This window comes from Clavelina lepadiformis, chromosome 1 (assembly GCF_947623445.1).
Source record: "Clavelina lepadiformis chromosome 1, kaClaLepa1.1, whole genome shotgun sequence".
Lineage (NCBI taxonomy): Eukaryota > Metazoa > Chordata > Ascidiacea > Aplousobranchia > Clavelinidae > Clavelina > Clavelina lepadiformis.
The window spans coordinates 2,433,009-2,451,978 of record NC_135240.1 but is presented as its reverse complement, the minus strand read 5'-3'; the positions used below and the strand labels follow the sequence as shown (position 1 = coordinate 2,451,978).

The window sequence follows — 18,970 nt, the reverse complement described above, 5'->3', positions numbered from 1 at the left end:
CAAAGACGAACCATTCACACTGGCGAGTGCTGCATTCACAGTCTTCAACTGTGGGTAACAAAGTTTGGTTAAATCAAACACTGTTTGTGCCCACCATCCCACATAGATGCCACTAACCATCGGAGTTTTGTGGCAGATATTGGGCTGCTTACTTTTAGTGGACTGTGACGCGGAGTCAACTCATTCTTTCCTTGGTCGGTACACGCTGTCGATGTTGTGATATTTCTCAGTGCTAATCCTTAAACAACATGTCACATCTTGACAAATATGTTAGAGTAAGAAGTTAAGAACACGATTTAACAAAGAAAAAACTTTACCTGGCTGTGCCTTGAGCAGGGGCGCTTTTACCCAAATACACCTTTGATACTATCACCTGACCTGCAAAAATGACTTCTCTTATTAGTTTCTCTACTCATATTTAACTTTTATAAGCAAAGCTTTGTATTACTGTCCTGACTAAGACTGCAAAGTATGGTTCAAGTTAAATAAAACGCACCGCATCGAAATGGACACGGTTCGGCATAGGGCTTGTCCTTCGTTAGAAACTGCGTGTGATCTATTCGTGGTTTTTCACAAATAAATAAACTATTCGATAACGGAACCCCTTCTTCGCCAGTCTGGAACGTAAGAAATAATAATATCATAACAACAGGTTATTTTGTAAGTTAAACACAGTAAAGTTGGGTATAGGTTTACAATTGCATTAAAAAATGAAAATGAAATCAAATAAACCACTGTCAATGAATGTGGCTTAAAAAGTACCCTAGCTGTGCATGCTTATTAGAAAAACGAAATTTACAAAATCTTCAAGAAAAAAATATGCTAGTCCTTAAGATTGAATTTAAAAGTCTTTAGTCGATTGAGATGCCAACTTTGATCAAGATGAAACTTTAAACTCTTACTTATAAATGGCCAGGAATAATCTTCTTATAGACGGGGAATTACCATATGGTGCTTTTAAGAAAACTTCCCGCGGCTCGTCACGGCTGAGTGACCTAGCTTGGCAAACAATTTCTGGATCGCTGCATACGACATGGAATTGATGATCTGCGACGTAACAATTTAAACATGATCAAAAGTTTTGCAGTCGTTTTTGAAAAAGCCCGAGTCTATTGCCCAGTGTTATAAGACAGAGCACTAAAATCACTACTTCCTTAGCTTATATATATCAGCGTGTACCAAGTGAACGATTAAAAGAAAAGCTTATTATCGTCGTCCTCTGCTGTATTTCTATTTCGCAAAAGTAATTTTTTTTACTTAACACTAGAACGGCCGGAAAACAAGTTTACCTCTAACGGCCGATGGTGTCGAAAACGACACCATCCTTAAAAATGTACTTTTTGATTTAATTTAGCGAAAAACTCAAAACTAAATACTTCCGTAATGAATTTAGGATGTATTTTGCTTGTTCAGTAGAAACAAAAACTAACATATCTACCGCAATTCGACCTTTGATGACGTTGCACACATTTGTAAGAAACGAAAAAAAAACAATATTTATCAGTTGAAACATAAACAATCATTATTCTGATGGTAGGTATCTTAACAAAACGCTAACTATTGCAGAAAAAGCTCATATGTTTCCCACACACAATGTGATAAGTCTTTAGAGTTTACAGCAGGACCCATGTTGATCTATTTACGTCGTGCAGTTTTTGCATTGTGTAAGTTTCCAGTCGCCGTTACCACACAATCCGCAAGTTGGCCTGTTGCAGTGACTTAAACTGTAACTATATAATTTTACGACTTTCTTCCGCACATTTCCTTCGCTTTCCAGATGTTCTTCTCTGCGCTGGGTTCACTTCTCTTTGGACCACCTGCTTCCGCTTCACCGCGTAAGCATCCGTCAACCCCTCCGTAAGCTGGAGTATGAAGCTTCGTCGGCCGATTTTGCTACCGAAACATTTTCTGTGCAGAATCCAGGAATTTAGCTCTACTATGTACAGTAGTTTTGTCCTAACAGCCAAAGGTCATCGTCTACTTGATGCATGAGTTGTGTATTTTCTCGCCGTTTGGTCGAAAACGTCCACGCCTACCTTGTTTTGTTTTGGCCTACACTACAGTTTATAGCCTAGCTCTGCTAATAGCGTATGGCATACAATCCATACGTTGCACAAAAACTGTCGTGTGAATTTTACAGTTCGCCTTCGCTGCAAAGCAAAGCGAGTTTGTATTGTGCAAATGTACATGGACAAAGTACGTTTAGGATATCATAAACTCTCCGTAAAAGCTGTATCTAAATTAGATAAACAATCACTTGAAAAGATAAAACTGGGCTAATCTCAAGTATATGTTAGTTGCAAGTGCAATCGTGCGAAGTAAAAAAATGTTGTAGTTTACTGGACCTCTAAAACCATCTTGGTGTCGATTTCGACACCTCGGCCGTTGAAGGTATAACAGGTTGTAAAAAATAAATCGAAAATCAAATTTCGGTAAATATTACTTATACATACTCTTTCAAGAAAGTTAGGAAGCTACTGAAAATTTTATATCGTTGCAACTGCTTTTACTAAAAAAAAATATACATCAAAATTCAAAAAGTGTCGATTTCGACACCTCGGCCGTTCTAGTGTTAAAGTATTTTACAATATTCCAATATTTTTAGGAAGTTCCCGGCCAGAAAAAAAAACAATGGAGTGCATTACAAATTACAACTTGTATATCAGAACGGTGAGATATTTGATTATTTGTTCATTTTTGCATTAGTTTGCGGCCGCAATTAGTAAACAAAAAAACGCTTTACAAGGTCCCAGAAGAAACGAAAGTCCGCTTTCGAGCAAGTGCGATCCATGTCTTGATTGGATGCCACCTAAAATTACTGATGTCGCCCACCTATCGATCGCGAGACCTCCTATGACTCTTTTCTCAAGATTACTCGACACAAGTCTTCACACTTGCTCTCTGCACACCGTACGCTGCCAATACGTGATAACACTTTCTTGACAGTCTCTGAATTTCCGAGAAATATAAACAGTGATGTTCGTACGTACAAATTTTGATCAATTTCGCTGCTAATAGCTTGTTAATCTCTGGCATGAACAGAATATGCAGTTAAGCAGCATGGTAATGTAAGTTTTATTTCACTCTGTAAACGTTTTTGGCGGCCATGCTTTATTCAAATCTTTAGCTGCTCTTCTCTGCAACCGCTTGTCCTCCGCTCCTGGAATTATTATCTTTTGGTTTGCATTTAAAATTAAAATATTATTTGTAATATAAATGCTATGGAGAAATGCCCACGTAGAACTAATTAATAATTATGTATGTATGCGCTTATATACAGTGGTGGCTGGAGGAGTCAAGTCGCTCGAGGAGCTTATATACAGTGAAGCAAAAGCGAGGTATGGCGTGACTTGATTTTGTGGCCCCAAAATTACGGGAGATGTAATGATGTAATCTTTCCAAGGGGTTCTGGGGGTATGGCGCCCCGAAAAAAATTGACTTTACGCGCATTCTAACATGCACACTTTTATTTCAAAAAACAATTTACCCCGTGCGTTTCTTCCCAGTTTTTCGCTTTCTGAACGGCTTGTCTTGTCTTACTGTTTGACTCCGAGATAATTGTTTTTGACTCCGTTGCGTTTACTGCCTCAATAATGTTTCTTCAAATCAACACCAACTTCATAAAGTCTATTTGTTATATTGTCCGAATAAGTCGTCACATCGAAACCAATTAATCACCATTCCACATTTGAATAGAACTCAATACTCAATAGAACTCACTTGAACTCAATACTGAATAAGCCAAAACGTAAAACAGATCCAAAACTAAAAACTGAGAGAAGTACTAGCAAGTCCTGAAGGGACAAGCCCTTGCAGAGCCTCGCCAGCCCGAGCAGCCAGGACGATTTGAACCAAGCTTAACCTTTTATATCATACACGTCTGCCAATCAGCTAACGCCATGTTATTATTACACTGCTACCATAAAACCACGTATTGCATACATTCTACGTCATCTAAACATTTCATCAAGTACACTCAAACTTTACGCCGTGAAAACAATGCTACTTGAAATACTTGTATCTGCGTCCAATATGTCGGTTTAGAATTTCTTGTTTGAATAACTGCTTAACGACGATAAACACGTCTGTTTAAACATTTAATTAATTCCAGCTGAAGAAAATACAAAGAATCATGCAAATGCCAATTTGTATAATATTATTGCATTTATTAAATTATCACGAACGCTGTATGGCATTGCAAAAACGAGTAGTTAAAAGAAAAATCAAAGTTACGCATAAGTGTAAAATACTCGCAAACGCCACAAAGCAAGACACAAAACAAAAAAGGAAAACGGGTATAGAATCAGGACAAATTATTTTAAACGTAAATTCTCAGACGTTTCCGAACAAAATTTACGTTGTTTAATCCCAGTCATCCTCATCGTCTCCAAATCCAGAAGGTTCTGCATATATTATAGAATTAATATATTACAGACAAGTGTATATGTTACTGGAGATTGTATCTATTAAAAAGTGCCATATTTCTTCACTTAGATGAAAAATTTACCATTGTTTTGTGCCGCTGAACGTCCATCAAATCCTGCAATAACACATCAATTTACAACTGTCTTATATTTCTCCAAGTTTAATTGTAATTGACGCAGCAGAAGTCACACTTACCGCCGCCATCGTTGTAATCATAGTCACCCGTTGAACGTGAGCCGAAGTCATCATTGCCGCCACCAAAGCCCTAGCAAACATTGAAGTTCAAGATAAATTGAAAACGCAAATAAACAGCAAAAATAATTACAAACGGATAGAAAGTGACAACCAACTTTACCTGGTTTTGTTTTGCTCGGCGTCCTCCGCGACGAGCATCACGTCCACCGAATTCACCTCTATCTGCACCAAAACTAGAGCCAACTGCCGATTCCGCACAACTCTCCAGCCAGGGCGGCACGTCTTGCACTGCCTGTGTTTGAGAAACTGGTTATTGCACGCGCCTACCAAACAACTAGTTACTTTAATACATGATGTGAGATTATCATTTCATCAATAGGCACTAACCTCTGACAAAACCTTTACAAGTGATCTTGCTAACTGGGCATCCTTAGTGTTGTCATAGAAAGAAGTAGCTTGACCCAAGTTGCCACAACGGCCAGTCCGCCCAATACGATGCACATATTCATCTATTTCTTTGGGTAAGTCGTAGTTAACAACGTGCTCAACCTATAAAATTCAATAGAACGTAGCTATTGACAGAAAATTGCGCAACAGACCGCTTAATTTTTCAGTGATAAGAATGCAACATAAACATTAATCACCTTAGGAATATCCAGTCCTCTTGCTGCCACGGATGTTGCAATGAGAATAGGGTGAGTGCCATCTTCGAAGTCACATAGTGCTTCCTCGCGCTCCCTCTGTAGTTGATCACTAAGACATGAAAAAAAAACCGTTTGAGCGATTAACAAACATACTTTTGCAAGCACAATTATAACTTACTGTAATTCAAGTAAAAAACGTGATGAAAGCCAAGATATGCTGACTATGAACCTAAACGTTTTTTATGAACGCCACAATTTTCAAGTCTTGCAAAAGCTTCACAACAGAGTTAAGCTAAACGCTTACGTTATCATTTCCAGCTGGAAAGTTATATTGCTGTAGTGCACAAGCCAAGTTACACCACAATCTTTTCGGCTTTTATTTAATGAAAACCTGTACTTTTGCAACTGCAACCTGCAAACCAACAGAACAGTTTTTTCCGTAAATAACAAGAATGAAATATTTATCATCAGCTGCGTTAACTACATTTTAGCATTTCGACTTTTCGAGTGGTTCTTCGAGTTTGCTTCACTTACACTGTTGTTGTTGCGTCGGAGTCAAACATAATAAACGTTTACAAGCTTGTAAAATTAGAAAATGTTGAACTCTAAACATCATGTCTGACCTACTATAGTATATGGTTTCAAATAAATCGGGCAAAAGAAAACGCATTCCAGAGCGGTATTTTGTTTAGTTTGGAATTGAAACTGGCAGAAATTTTCTACACTATGTCTGAAAACTATAGCTCCAGCCTCTAAAAAATTGCTAACTTGTAGCATAAAATACATACTACTGCTGTATTAGCTTACTATAATAACATAGTACAAAATACCCATGAATGCTGGTGGCAGGGCAAGAATCCTGAGACAAAGAGCAAGCAAGAAAGTCAGCACTGCGCCTTGTTTCTACGAAAACCAGGGTTCTGGATCGAGTCTTATTTACATTTGCAACTAGTTCCAATAGTTTTGATCTCTTGTCACACTGATCAACCTGACACGAATAACAAAAAAATATATAAAGAAATAAAGCAGCCTATTCCACTATAAATTGATGCTGACGCTGAAATTAAACACTTTGAGACGAAAAATGGATTGAGTTTTCCAAAATTTCTTTAAAACTCATATTGATGTCGTACTAGCCTGTATTATGGTCTGTGTGATATCAGAGCATGCACCTGGCACCACCAACACGACCAACTGTAAGAAAAAGAAAATCTTCTCTCAAGAAGACATGGGCAAGTCTACAAAAATAAGGCGAAAATAACCTTTTAATTTATCTAATCTTATATTGTGGGAGCTAAGAGTCTGCTACATGAATAGCTCACATATATACGACAAGTGCAAAGTGACAATTACGTTTGAATTTCATCAGGAAATGTAGCGCTGAACATGAGCGTGTGTCTTTCCGTCTTTAAAGGCATGCCAAAAGAATCAGCCAATTTTCGGATTTCAGTTTCGAAGCCCATGTCAAGCATTCTGTCAGCTTCATCCAAAATCAAATACTGAACTTTGTCTAAGCCAACCTGCCAAAAGAGAACACTTTTTAATACCAGTTATTCTAAAAGAAAATGTTGCCTCTCAAAATTTCTAAACTTCAGCAAACATTTCATACCTTTCCCTTGTTTATGAAATCCATCAGGCGACCAGGAGTAGCAATCAGAACATTGCAACCTCTTTGCAATTCCCTCAACTGGTAACCAACACTTGTTCCTCCATAAGCAACTACCGGCCGACATATTGAACCTCTTGCAAATTTACGAGCTTCAAGATATATCTAGACAAGTTTAAACATGTTTAGAAAAATGATTTCAGTGCAATAAACTTATTGTTCCTTCAAAATGACTCCATCATACAGTAGTATTAACAGTCAGCATATACCTGATACACCAGTTCTCTTGTTGGCCCAACCACAATGGCTTCTGGAAGTTGTTTCTCCAAAAACGAAGTGTACTCCAGGCCATTTCGGATTATACTTGCCAAGACAGGAAGTAGAAATGCAACCTTTGAAGATAATGACTAATTCAAAATGAGTTGTTATCCAAGTCATGCATGCCACGTATTATTGTATTTACTCTCATAACTTAGGCTAACTACTAAGTTACAAGGTGTAAGCTTTTGCAAAACATACCGTCTTCCCAGAACCAGTTTGGGCACAAGCCATCAAATCTCTACCACTATTAATAATTGGAATGCTGTATTTCTGAACAGGAGTGGGTTTCTCGTATTTTGCTTTTGCAACATTGGACTGAAAAAAAGGAAAATACAAATTGCATAGTAGATATGCATTTAACGATTTACAACAACTTTTCTTCACATCTGCAGTTAATCTAACAACACGCACCCGAACATATTCTGGTAGATCAGCAGCATCAAATGAATCGATGCATCTTGGAGGATTTACTCCTGTTACTTTAACAGGTATCGAATCGTATTTGCCAAAGTTAATGCCTTTCTGCATGCTACCATATATTGCATCATCAACTTCAGGTGGAGGGGGAGGAATGTAGAGTGCAGGACGATCGTTGTTCTCACCACCATCTTTAAAAAAACCAACACAGAAAAATGATTTTTAAGTTCAAAAGACTGTATACGGTATTACAGTTTTTTCTGTTTGTTTAACTATTAGTAATTTTCCATGTGTCATAACTCATAACATACTGCAACATATTTTCATTGAACTCTTTGATGAAATAGATGAAACAAATCAAGCAATTTCTAAATAATATCATACTTAGTGGATGTGTGCAATGTGTTAGACAAATATAGCAAAATAGATTTCAAAGCTAGAATGGCTTAGTAAAGAAGAAAAAATAAAGCGGCATGAGAAGATTAAAGATCATTCACATCTCAATATATGAGGAAATTGTCTATCTCAGGGGTGGCAAACTCAATCGCACCAGGGGCCAAAACTCCAAACTTATTTAACGCCGCGGGCCGTGAGGATAAAACTTGATTGAACGTTTCGTAACACGAGTATATGAATTGGAACAGTAAGCGAAACACCAAATTATTTTTTTTGACGGTTTTTGGCTGGGAATAAATCGATTTATTCTATCGTATGATGAGGCAACTGTTGTGCTGCTGTATTGTGTGATTTTTTATAATCTTGTTTCGTGCTTGAAAACAGTAAGTTACACTGCAAAATGATGCCGTGGGCAGGAAATAGTTCAATGTATAAAATAGCATTGCGTGCATAATGACATTATAGCATATATATATAGCATTATAAAATAGTAAGTAGGCTTACTTCACAAAGAAGTTTGCATCCGATATCAGTAGTTATGGCAACAAGATAATGTGGCAAAATTATATTTTGTACAATTTTTTCTAGATTTCACCTGTGTTTTTCTACGCTTTATTTTTTTTATTGTAAAATACAAACAGGATATAGTTTGGCAATCGGAAGGTTAAATTTATATTTTTCTACACGAGCTTTCGCAAGCATAAGCTCGCTTCTTCAGGTGTATCGCAAAATTTTATATCTATTTATCTTATTTAATAATAATATATGGATACCGTACTACTAATACGGATACCGTACTACTACTACTACGAATATTTAATAATAATGTACGGATACCGTACTACTACTACTACTACGGATATTTAATAATATTGTACGGATACCGTAATTATGCACAGTACGAGCCGTAGGAAACACAAGCCCAATATAATTATAAACGAAATATAATATTATACTATAAAATAAAAAAAATTATTCTTTTGGAAAACAATCTATTTGCGAAGATGGTTTTATACAATGGGAATTTGGACCAGTACTCCACTACTACTACTACTACTACCAAATTTAACACCGTTAATGTTCAACCACATTTAAACTAACCTTTACCTTGAGGTTTGCTATCACCAAAACCTTCAATTCAAAGATGTGTGTTACTTTGGACTTTCAAACAAAAACTTTTCAAGGGACAAGTGCTAAAAGAAGCTAACTTAAACTCATACAGTGGTTGTCAATAACAATACCAGACTAAGAACTTTTTCAATGATATTTAGTGGTGAAGCCACTATCGCCAAAATTAGTAGCCATAATTGGTTACTTGGTGCTATTACGAATGCTTCACCAGTAAATGCACCGGCACTTGAGATGTTTTTTGTTAAAAATAAATGTCACCAGAAACTAATCACCTACGCTCAGAGTTGTATTCAATAAAAAAGATCAAACGGTGTATGTCAGTCTGCCGCTACTACTACATTTGACTGAAACACCAGCCATTAGGCATGTTGACTTCATAGTGACATCATAAATAAATGTTGTCATCTCCGTTATAATTAGTACCAAATATGAAATACTATTTTGGCTACTACTCCTTAGGCAGTACAGTATAATTGAAAAAATCCTTCTCCGGGTTACTTACTAGCAAATATTCTTTGATGTAAGTTCAACTTGATTTTAGCACTTGCCCACACTTGGTAATTTGAAATAGACAGAAAAACACCAATAAAACCAAAAATAGAAATACCTCCAGAATTCGAATCAAAACCACCACTGCCACTGAAACCGCTAGAGATCCCAAAACCACCACTTTTTGGTGCCCAAGCATCATCATCATCATTGGAAGCACCAGAACCATTTTTTGATCCAAGGTTATCAATTGTGTTGTGGTTGTCAAACCGAGAATGAGTCCCAAGTCCATTTGTGGCCCGAAACCCTAAAGAATAAAGTTTCATTCAGGAAAAGCACCAGATGCACATAAATGTTTTTGCTTTTGTAGATTTAGAATTCACCTGATGAAGACGATGAACAGCCAAGTCGGCCTCTTCCACGTCCTGCATTTGGTTTTCCATCACCTACATGACAAGCACGGCAGAAAGTAAGCAAAACAAAGCAACTGGTGCAGGAAAGATAATTTCTTAACATCCTATGAGAACTAGCATGTTTTGGACATGAACATAAGTCCTTCATCAGACAAAAAACATATGTTAACGTTAAAATCAAAGCTGTGTAAATATTTATAACGATTCCATACTTAAGTAGTTGCAAGGAAAAAGGAAGCAAAATTTTGAGGTTATAGATAAGGCGATACAGTAAACGATAACACAAGGGAACACAATTTTTGTTGACTTCGGTCTAACAATTGTTTTTGACTAACTTTTGGGCGCTGATTCCAAAAATGACATTATTTTTTCTCTATCAAGTCAAGTATTTTAGCTTGCCACCCACCACTTTGTCTCATAACCAACAAAAAAGTACAACATTTAAGACATTTGCGTTCATTGTATAAATCATTTTAAGAACTACAAGCAACTGAAAGTATCTTAATGGTTTTCAAATAAACATTTGTAAAGCTCTATTCTGTTCCTTAAAGCGGATATTGCTTCTGCAGGACAAATAAAGTGCGAGTTTTAGGACAAAAAGTTACGCTTGTAGCTTTTCCTTGCATGTTCAAGCTGTATGCATTCTCGCTTAATACTCCAGCAATAGTCAGGCAGCATATGTAAGTCCCATCTTCCCTCCATCACCTTCAGATCTTGGTGGAATCTTTCTCCTTGCACATCGCTGACCGCACAAAGGTTTTCCGGGAAATTAGCAAAATGGCTATGCAAAAACTGCATCTTGATGCTCATGTTGCAGCCGAGTTCTCTGTAGCTTTCCACTAGCTTCAGAACAATATCAATATAATTCTCTGCCCGTGCATTCCCATGAATTCCCTCGACAAGGTTTTTATATGATAACCACGCATTTTCTTCCAATTCTGAGTCTCTGACATTAAACCAACGAAACGTTCATATTTGTTGAGTTGCCAAATTTGTGGACCATCAAATACATCAGCTTTAATTTTTTGTATTTACAGGCATTTGTATGTTATATAGCAAAATAGAATTCAAAGCTAGAATGGCTTAGTAAAGAAGAAAAAATAAAGCGGCATGAGAAGATTAAAGATCATTCACATCTCAATATACGAGGAAATTGTCTATCTCAGGGGTGGCAAACTCAATCGCACCAGGGGCCAAAACTCCAAACTTATTTAACGCCGCGGGCCGTGAGGATAAAACTTGATTGAACGTTTCGTAACACAAGTATATGAATTGGAACAGTAAGCGAAACACCAAATTTTTTTTGACGGTTTTTGGCTGGGAATAAATCGATTTATTCTATCGTATGATGAGGCAACTGTTGTGCTGCTGTATTGTGTGATTTGTTATAATCTTGTTTCGTGCTTGAAAACAGTAAGTTACACTGCAAAATGATGCCGTGGGCAGGAAATAGTTCAATGTATAAAATAGCATTGCGTGCATAATGACATTATAGCATATATATATAGCATTATAAAATAGTAAGTAGGCTTACTTCACAAAGAAGTTTGCATCCGATATCAGTAGTTATGGCAACAAGATAATGTGGCAAAATTATATTTTGTACAATTTTTTCTAGATTTCACCTGTGTTTTTCTACGCTTTATTTTTTTTATTGTAAAATACAAACAGGATATAGTTTGGCACTCGGAAAGTTAAATTTATATTTTTCTACACGAGCTTTCGCAAGCATAAGCTCGCTTCTTCAGGTGTACCGCAAAATTTTATATCTATTTATCTTATTTAATAATGTATGGATACCGTACTACTAATACGGATACCGTACTACTACTACTACGAATATTTAATAATAATGTACGGATACCGTACTACTACTACTACGGATATTTAATAATATTGTACGGATACCGTAATTATGTACAGTACGAGCCGTAGGAAACACAAGCCCAATATAATTATAAACGAAATATAATATTATACTATAAAATAAAAAAAATTATTCTTTTGGAAAACAATCTATTTGCGAAGATGGTTTTATACAATGGGAATTTGGACCAGTACTCCACTACTACTACTACTACTACCAAATTTAACACCGTTAATGTTCAACCACATTTAAACTAACCTTTACCTTGAGGTTTGCTATCACCAAAACCTTCAATTCAAAGATGTGTGTTACTTTGGACTTTCAAACAAAAACTTTTCAAGGGACAAGTGCTAAAAGAAGCTAACTTAAACTCATACAGTGGTTGTCAATAACAATACCAGACTAAGAACTTTTTCAATGATATTTAGTGGTGAAGCCACTATCGCCAAAATTAGTAGCCATAATTGGTTACTTGGTGCTATTACGAATGCTTCACCAGTAAATGCACCGGCACTTGAGATGTTTTTTGTTAAAAATAAATGTCACCAGAAACTAATCACCTACGCTCAGAGTTGTATTCAATAAAAAAGATCAAACGGTGTATGTCAGTCTGCCGCTACTACTACATTTGACTGAAACACCAGCCATTAGGCATGTTGACTTCATAGTGACATCATAAATAAATGTTGTCATCTCCGTTATAATTAGTACCAAATATGAAATACTATTTTGGCTACTACTCCTTAGGCAGTACAGTATAATTGAAAAAATCCTTCTCCGGGTTACTTACTAGCAAATATTCTTTGATGTAAGTTCAACTTGATTTTAGCACTTGCCCACACTTGGTAATTTGAAATAGACAGAAAAACACCAATAAAACCAAAAATAGAAATACCTCCAGAATTCGAATCAAAACCACCACTGCCACTGAAACCGCTAGAGATCCCAAAACCACCACTTTTTGGTGCCCAAGCATCATCATCATCATTGGAAGCACCAGAACCATTTTTTGATCCAAGGTTATCAATTGTGTTGTGGTTGTCAAACCGAGAATGAGTCCCAAGTCCATTTGTGGCCCGAAACCCTAAAGAATAAAGTTTCATTCAGGAAAAGCACCAGATGCACATAAATGTTTTTGCTTTTGTAGATTTAGAATTCACCTGATGAAGACGATGAACAGCCAAGTCGGCCTCTTCCACGTCCTGCATTTGGTTTTCCATCACCTACATGACAAGCACGGCAGAAAGTAAGCAAAACAAAGCAACTGGTGCAGGAAAGATAATTTCTTAACATCCTATGAGAACTAGCATGTTTTGGACATGAACATAAGTCCTTCATCAGACAAAAAACATATGTTAACGTTAAAATCAAAGCTGTGTAAATATTTATAACGATTCCATACTTAAGTAGTTGCAAGGAAAAAGGAAGCAAAATTTTGAGGTTATAGATAAGGCGATACAGTAAACGATAACACAAGGGAACACAATTTTTGTTGACTTCGGTCTAACAATTGTTTTTGACTAACTTTTGGGCGCTGATTCCAAAAATGACATTATTTTTTCTCTATCAAGTCAAGTATTTTAGCTTGCCACCCACCACTTTGTCTCATAACCAACAAAAAAGTACAACATTTAAGACATTTGCGTTCATTGTATAAATCATTTTAAGAACTACAAGCAACTGAAAGTATCTTAATGGTTTTCAAATAAACATTTGTAAAGCTCTATTCTGTTCCTTAAAGCGGATATTGCTTCTGCAGGACAAATAAAGTGCGAGTTTTAGGACAAAAAGTTACGCTTGTAGCTTTTCCTTGCATGTTCAAGCTGTATGCATTCTCGCTTAATACTCCAGCAATAGTCAGGCAGCATATGTAAGTCCCATCTTCCCTCCATCACCTTCAGATCTTGGTGGAATCTTTCTCCTTGCACATCGCTGACCGCACAAAGGTTTTCCGGGAAATTAGCAAAATGGCTATGCAAAAACTGCATCTTGATGCTCATGTTGCAGCCGAGTTCTCTGTAGCTTTCCACTAGCTTCAGAACAATATCAATATAATTCTCTGCCCGTGCATTCCCATGAATTCCCTCGACAAGGTTTTTATATGATAACCACGCATTTTCTTCCAATTCTGAGTCTCTGACATTAAACCAACGAAACGTTCATATTTGTTGAGTTGCCAAATTTGTGGACCATCAAATACATCAGCTTTAATTTTTTGTATTTACAGGCATTTGTATGTTATATAGCAAAATAGAATTCAAAGCTAGAATGGCTTAGTAAAGAAGAAAAAATAAAGCGGCATGAGAAGATTAAAGATCATTCACATCTCAATATACGAGGAAATTGTCTATCTCAGGGGTGGCAAACTCAATCGCACCAGGGGCCAAAACTCCAAACTTATTTAACGCCGCGGGCCGTGAGGATAAAACTTGATTGAACGTTTCGTAACACAAGTATATGAATTGGAACAGTAAGCGAAACACCAAATTTTTTTTTGACGGTTTTTGGCTGGGAATAAATCGATTTATTCTATCGTATGATGAGGCAACTGTTGTGCTGCTGTATTGTGTGATTTGTTATAATCTTGTTTCGTGCTTGAAAACAGTAAGTTACACTGCAAAATGATGCCGTGGGCAGGAAATAGTTCAATGTATAAAATAGCATTGCGTGCATAATGACATTATAGCATATATATATAGCATTATAAAATAGTAAGTAGGCTTACTTCACAAAGAAGTTTGCATCCGATATCAGTAGTTATGGCAACAAGATAATGTGGCAAAATTATATTTTGTACAATTTTTTCTAGATTTCACCTGTGTTTTTCTACGCTTTATTTTTTTTATTGTAAAATACAAACAGGATATAGTTTGGCACTCGGAAAGTTAAATTTATATTTTTCTACACGAGCTTTCGCAAGCATAAGCTCGCTTCTTCAGGTGTACCGCAAAATTTTATATCTATTTATCTTATTTAATAATGTATGGATACCGTACTACTAATACGGATACCGTACTACTACTACTACGAATATTTAATAATAATGTACGGATACCGTACTACTACTACTACGGATATTTAATAATATTGTACGGATACCGTAATTATGTACAGTACGAGCCGTAGGAAACACAAGCCCAATATAATTATAAACGAAATATAATATTATACTACATTTGCGTTCATTGTATAAATCATTTTAAGAACTACAAGCAACTGAAAGTATCTTAATGGTTTTCAAATAAACATTTGTAAAGCTCTATTCTGTTCCTTAAAGCGGATATTGCTTCTGCAGGACAAATAAAGTGCGAGTTTTAGGACAAAAAGTTACGCTTGTAGCTTTTCCTTGCATGTTCAAGCTGTATGCATTCTCGCTTAATACTCCAGCAATAGTCAGCCAGCATATGTAAGTCCCATCTTCCCTGATATCTTTCCTCCATCACCTTCAGATCTTGGTGGAATCTTTCTCCTTGCACATCGCTGACCGCACAAAGGTTTTCCGGGGAATTAGCAAAATGGCTATGCAAAAACTGCATCTTGATGCTCATGTTGAATCTGAGTTCCCTGTAGCTATCCAATAGCTTCAGAACAATTTCAATATAATTCTCTGCCCGTGCATTCCCATGAAATCCCTTGACAAGGTTTTTATATGATAGCCACGCATTTTCTTCCAATTCTGAGTCTGTGACATTAAACCAATGAAACGTTCATATTTGTTGAGTTGCCGAATTTGTGGACCATCAAATACATCAGCTTTAATTTTTTGTATTGACAGGCCAAGAAAAGCCCAAACGAGGTAATTAAAACAGTTGCTTTCAGTTGTCAATGCTTTAACGAATTGCTTTATTAGGCCGAGCTTTATATGTAGAGGTGGGAAAACATTGTTTTCTCTGTCAACAAGTGGCTCATTTAGAATATTGGGATCACCAGGTTTAAGGTCAGATCTCGGAGGCCAGTTCCTCACCACCCAGTGCTGATCTCGAGCTCTGCTGTCCCACATACACAAATAGCAGGGGTACTTTGTGTATCCGTGTTGCTGACCAAGAAGAAAACATAACATTTTAAGGTCAACACAAATGATTCAATTGTGCTTGTGATATTGCAACAATTCAAGACTCTTTTTATGTTTCCGTATTCTTCACGAAGACTAACTGAATGTGCAATTGGTACTGCACCGTATAAATTGCTATTATAGAGAAAGACGCACTTTAAGATCCTATTTGAGCTGTCAATGAACAATCGCCATTTAATTGAGTTGTAGATCGGAATTCCCAACTCCTCCAGTAAACCGTGTATATTATGGCAATACACAAAGCTACTTTCACTTCGAAAGTATGGTAAAAACGCACTTTCTCTCGAACGAAAGTATGATACCTTCGCTCCTTTTCAAAAAAAACAATCCACGCTTTTATCAAACTACAACTTCAAAGCGAGGCAACACGTGTTTTGAGTGCAGTTGACAAGCTTTTTAAACGTGTGGTGTAACCGAGTCGTCATTTTTTTAAAGGCATTTGACAGTTACTAATGCAAAATTGCACAATAGTGTGAAATGTTATGAACCTGGAACCACCACTCATCCCTCTGCAAGGATAGGAACAGATATTATTTTATTGCTTGTCTGTTTTCCTGGAAAGTACGAGTACATACATGGTTGAAAGTGGAAAGCAACTTACTTCAATTTTACCATTCTTATCTAGTTTCGTTGGATGATTGCATCCTCCAACTAAAAACGGGGGAAAAGCATCGACCTAAATCGATGCCTTTGCCTTTTTCGCTTAATAATTTAGTTGATTCTTCTTGTATATAACTTACAATATGATTAGCCTGTGCATTCATGTTACAAATGGAAAAACAATACCCATGGCTAAAGTCGTGAAAATTTCCATATTTTGGATGTATGCTGTAGAGCATAAACTTGACGTGATAGAAGAAAACTGGCGGCATTTTTTGAATTCAGCACACCGGAATTAGCCTAAATCAAGTGCAAAATCAAAGTCAACAAATTTTTTGTTCAAAATTGTTACCCAGTGTAATAGGTGCAAAGGCACTGTTCAAACAGGTTGCGGTGATAGCAGATGTTGCAAAATGCAAAAAATAGAATTGACTGATCGGATAAAAGTAGGAATAGTGAAATACAAATAATCACAGGTATGCGATGAGATAGGCAGATTAGTCACAAACTTTTAATAAAAACGATGAACCATTTTCATAGGCTTATTTGGGGTTTGATTCAATTTTTTAATAAAAAGTGCTTCGTGAATCTTGCATATATAAATAATATAATTATTAATCTGCTTTGCATTTGCATAAAAATTTAAAGTTTTCATGGTGTTTTAAGTCAATGCGTGTTGAGCAATTCTTAATGTGACTTTTGACGATCGATTTGCCTGCTCAATCTTAGCGCGTATCGTATCGTGTGAAGTGGCATGCAGCCTTACGCATGTAAGTACATCTCATGTCATGTGGGCATATATTGGTACACCACCTTAAACTGAAGGTGACAGGGTACATAAGCTTTGTTATTGAAGTAGTTTCCAAACTTATACGAGGAGTATACGTCACGTATTTCAATGTTGTATTTGCACTTTATAAGTGTGTATAATTTGTTTTTTGAAGTCGTGGAAGATTTTCCTTTCAAGGTATTTTGAGAATAACTCCCTGTGTTTCATTTGTGTCCTCATTCATTTGTGTTCTCATTTTCTTTTGCTTTGGGGCTGGTTTTTGATGCTATGAAAGATTGAACGGTGTTGCCAAACATTTTGTTAGGATAGCTATTGTTAATAAAACTTTACACAATTTGGTAACTTTTATGTTAAAGAGAGTTTTATTAGAGCATACAGTTCATGAGCAGTTTAAGAGAAATACAATTAAACTTTTCCATGGTGATGCAATTGCACGATAGTTTAGCATTAATCCGGTGTGAGATTTTTTGTAAAAAAAACTTGGAACTACATGAAGAGGCCATGAAACATATTTCGTTATCTAGGAATGCTAGACTGGTGTTTGCATTTTCCATGATGAATTTTAGGTTAAGATGTATTTAATTCAGGTCAGGTTTCTCTAAATAAAATAGTTTGATTTTGAGCTAAGAAATTAAACGTAGATATATATTTTTGTGGCATATATATATATTCACTAATGTTACTTAAGCAGTAAGAAATTTAAAGATTAAAGTAAGAAAACTAGCAAAACTAACCTGAAGAAAAACTTCTTTTCCCTTGGTTGGAGAAAACCTGATAAATTCAATGAAACTGAGATTAAACATTGTCACAAGGTCAGTGTGTGTTACTGTGATAATCAAGAATCAAGATAACAATCAACTTACATTTCAGGTGGTTGTGGTCGCACCAGAGCCCCAGTCATCATCGTCAAACATAATTAATGACTTTATTTACAGATGATTAAATTTTTAAAACAGAATTTCACAAGAACAACAGTCACTGAAATGTAACTTAATAGTTATAATTATGATTTTCCATCAATAAACATTGTGAAACCCATTGGCGCATAAATACTTGTTGGTTTGTTTAATTGAAAGATCAATTCAATTTGATTTGTACCAATTTTATATGCCAAAAAAATAGATCCCACTCATACACAGACATAGGCCCTATGATCTTACCATAACACTTTAAAAAGTTAAAATTCTTATTTGCCTAATGATAGAGTGCATTTGACTTCACCATACTATAGAACAGGGGTGGGCAAATTTGTTCAATAAAAGAGTCACCTGCGGAAAACTACAAACGCCAACAAACCGCAAGCAAGTTCAACAGCCTCCATAACGCAATGCTTTGCTTTGCCGATTTCCGCAAACAAGTATTCGGGACCGGGTAAAACCTGGACACGACGCAATCCGCGGATCGTCCATGGACGGTTGAAAATGGACGATTTTTGCGTAATCGTTCATGGACGCTTTCACGCAAAACCCACGTTTTCCCTTAGTCGTCCATGGACGGTTGTTGAAATAGGCTTAAATCAGTTCTTTTTTTACAAAGCGTCCATGGGTGGTTTTTAGGATAAGTTTAAAGCAGTGTTTTCGAGATCGTCCATCCATTGTCCACCT

The 18,970-nt window shown here is 36.4% G+C and overlaps 1 pseudogene; it reads right to left on the bottom strand.

Annotated features, from left to right (window-relative positions):
• Positions 1-4,362: 4,362 nt before the first annotated feature.
• LOC143460974 (ATP-dependent RNA helicase DDX4-like) lies at positions 4,363-13,195 on the bottom strand (annotated as a pseudogene).
• Positions 13,196-18,970: the final 5,775 nt, after the last annotated feature.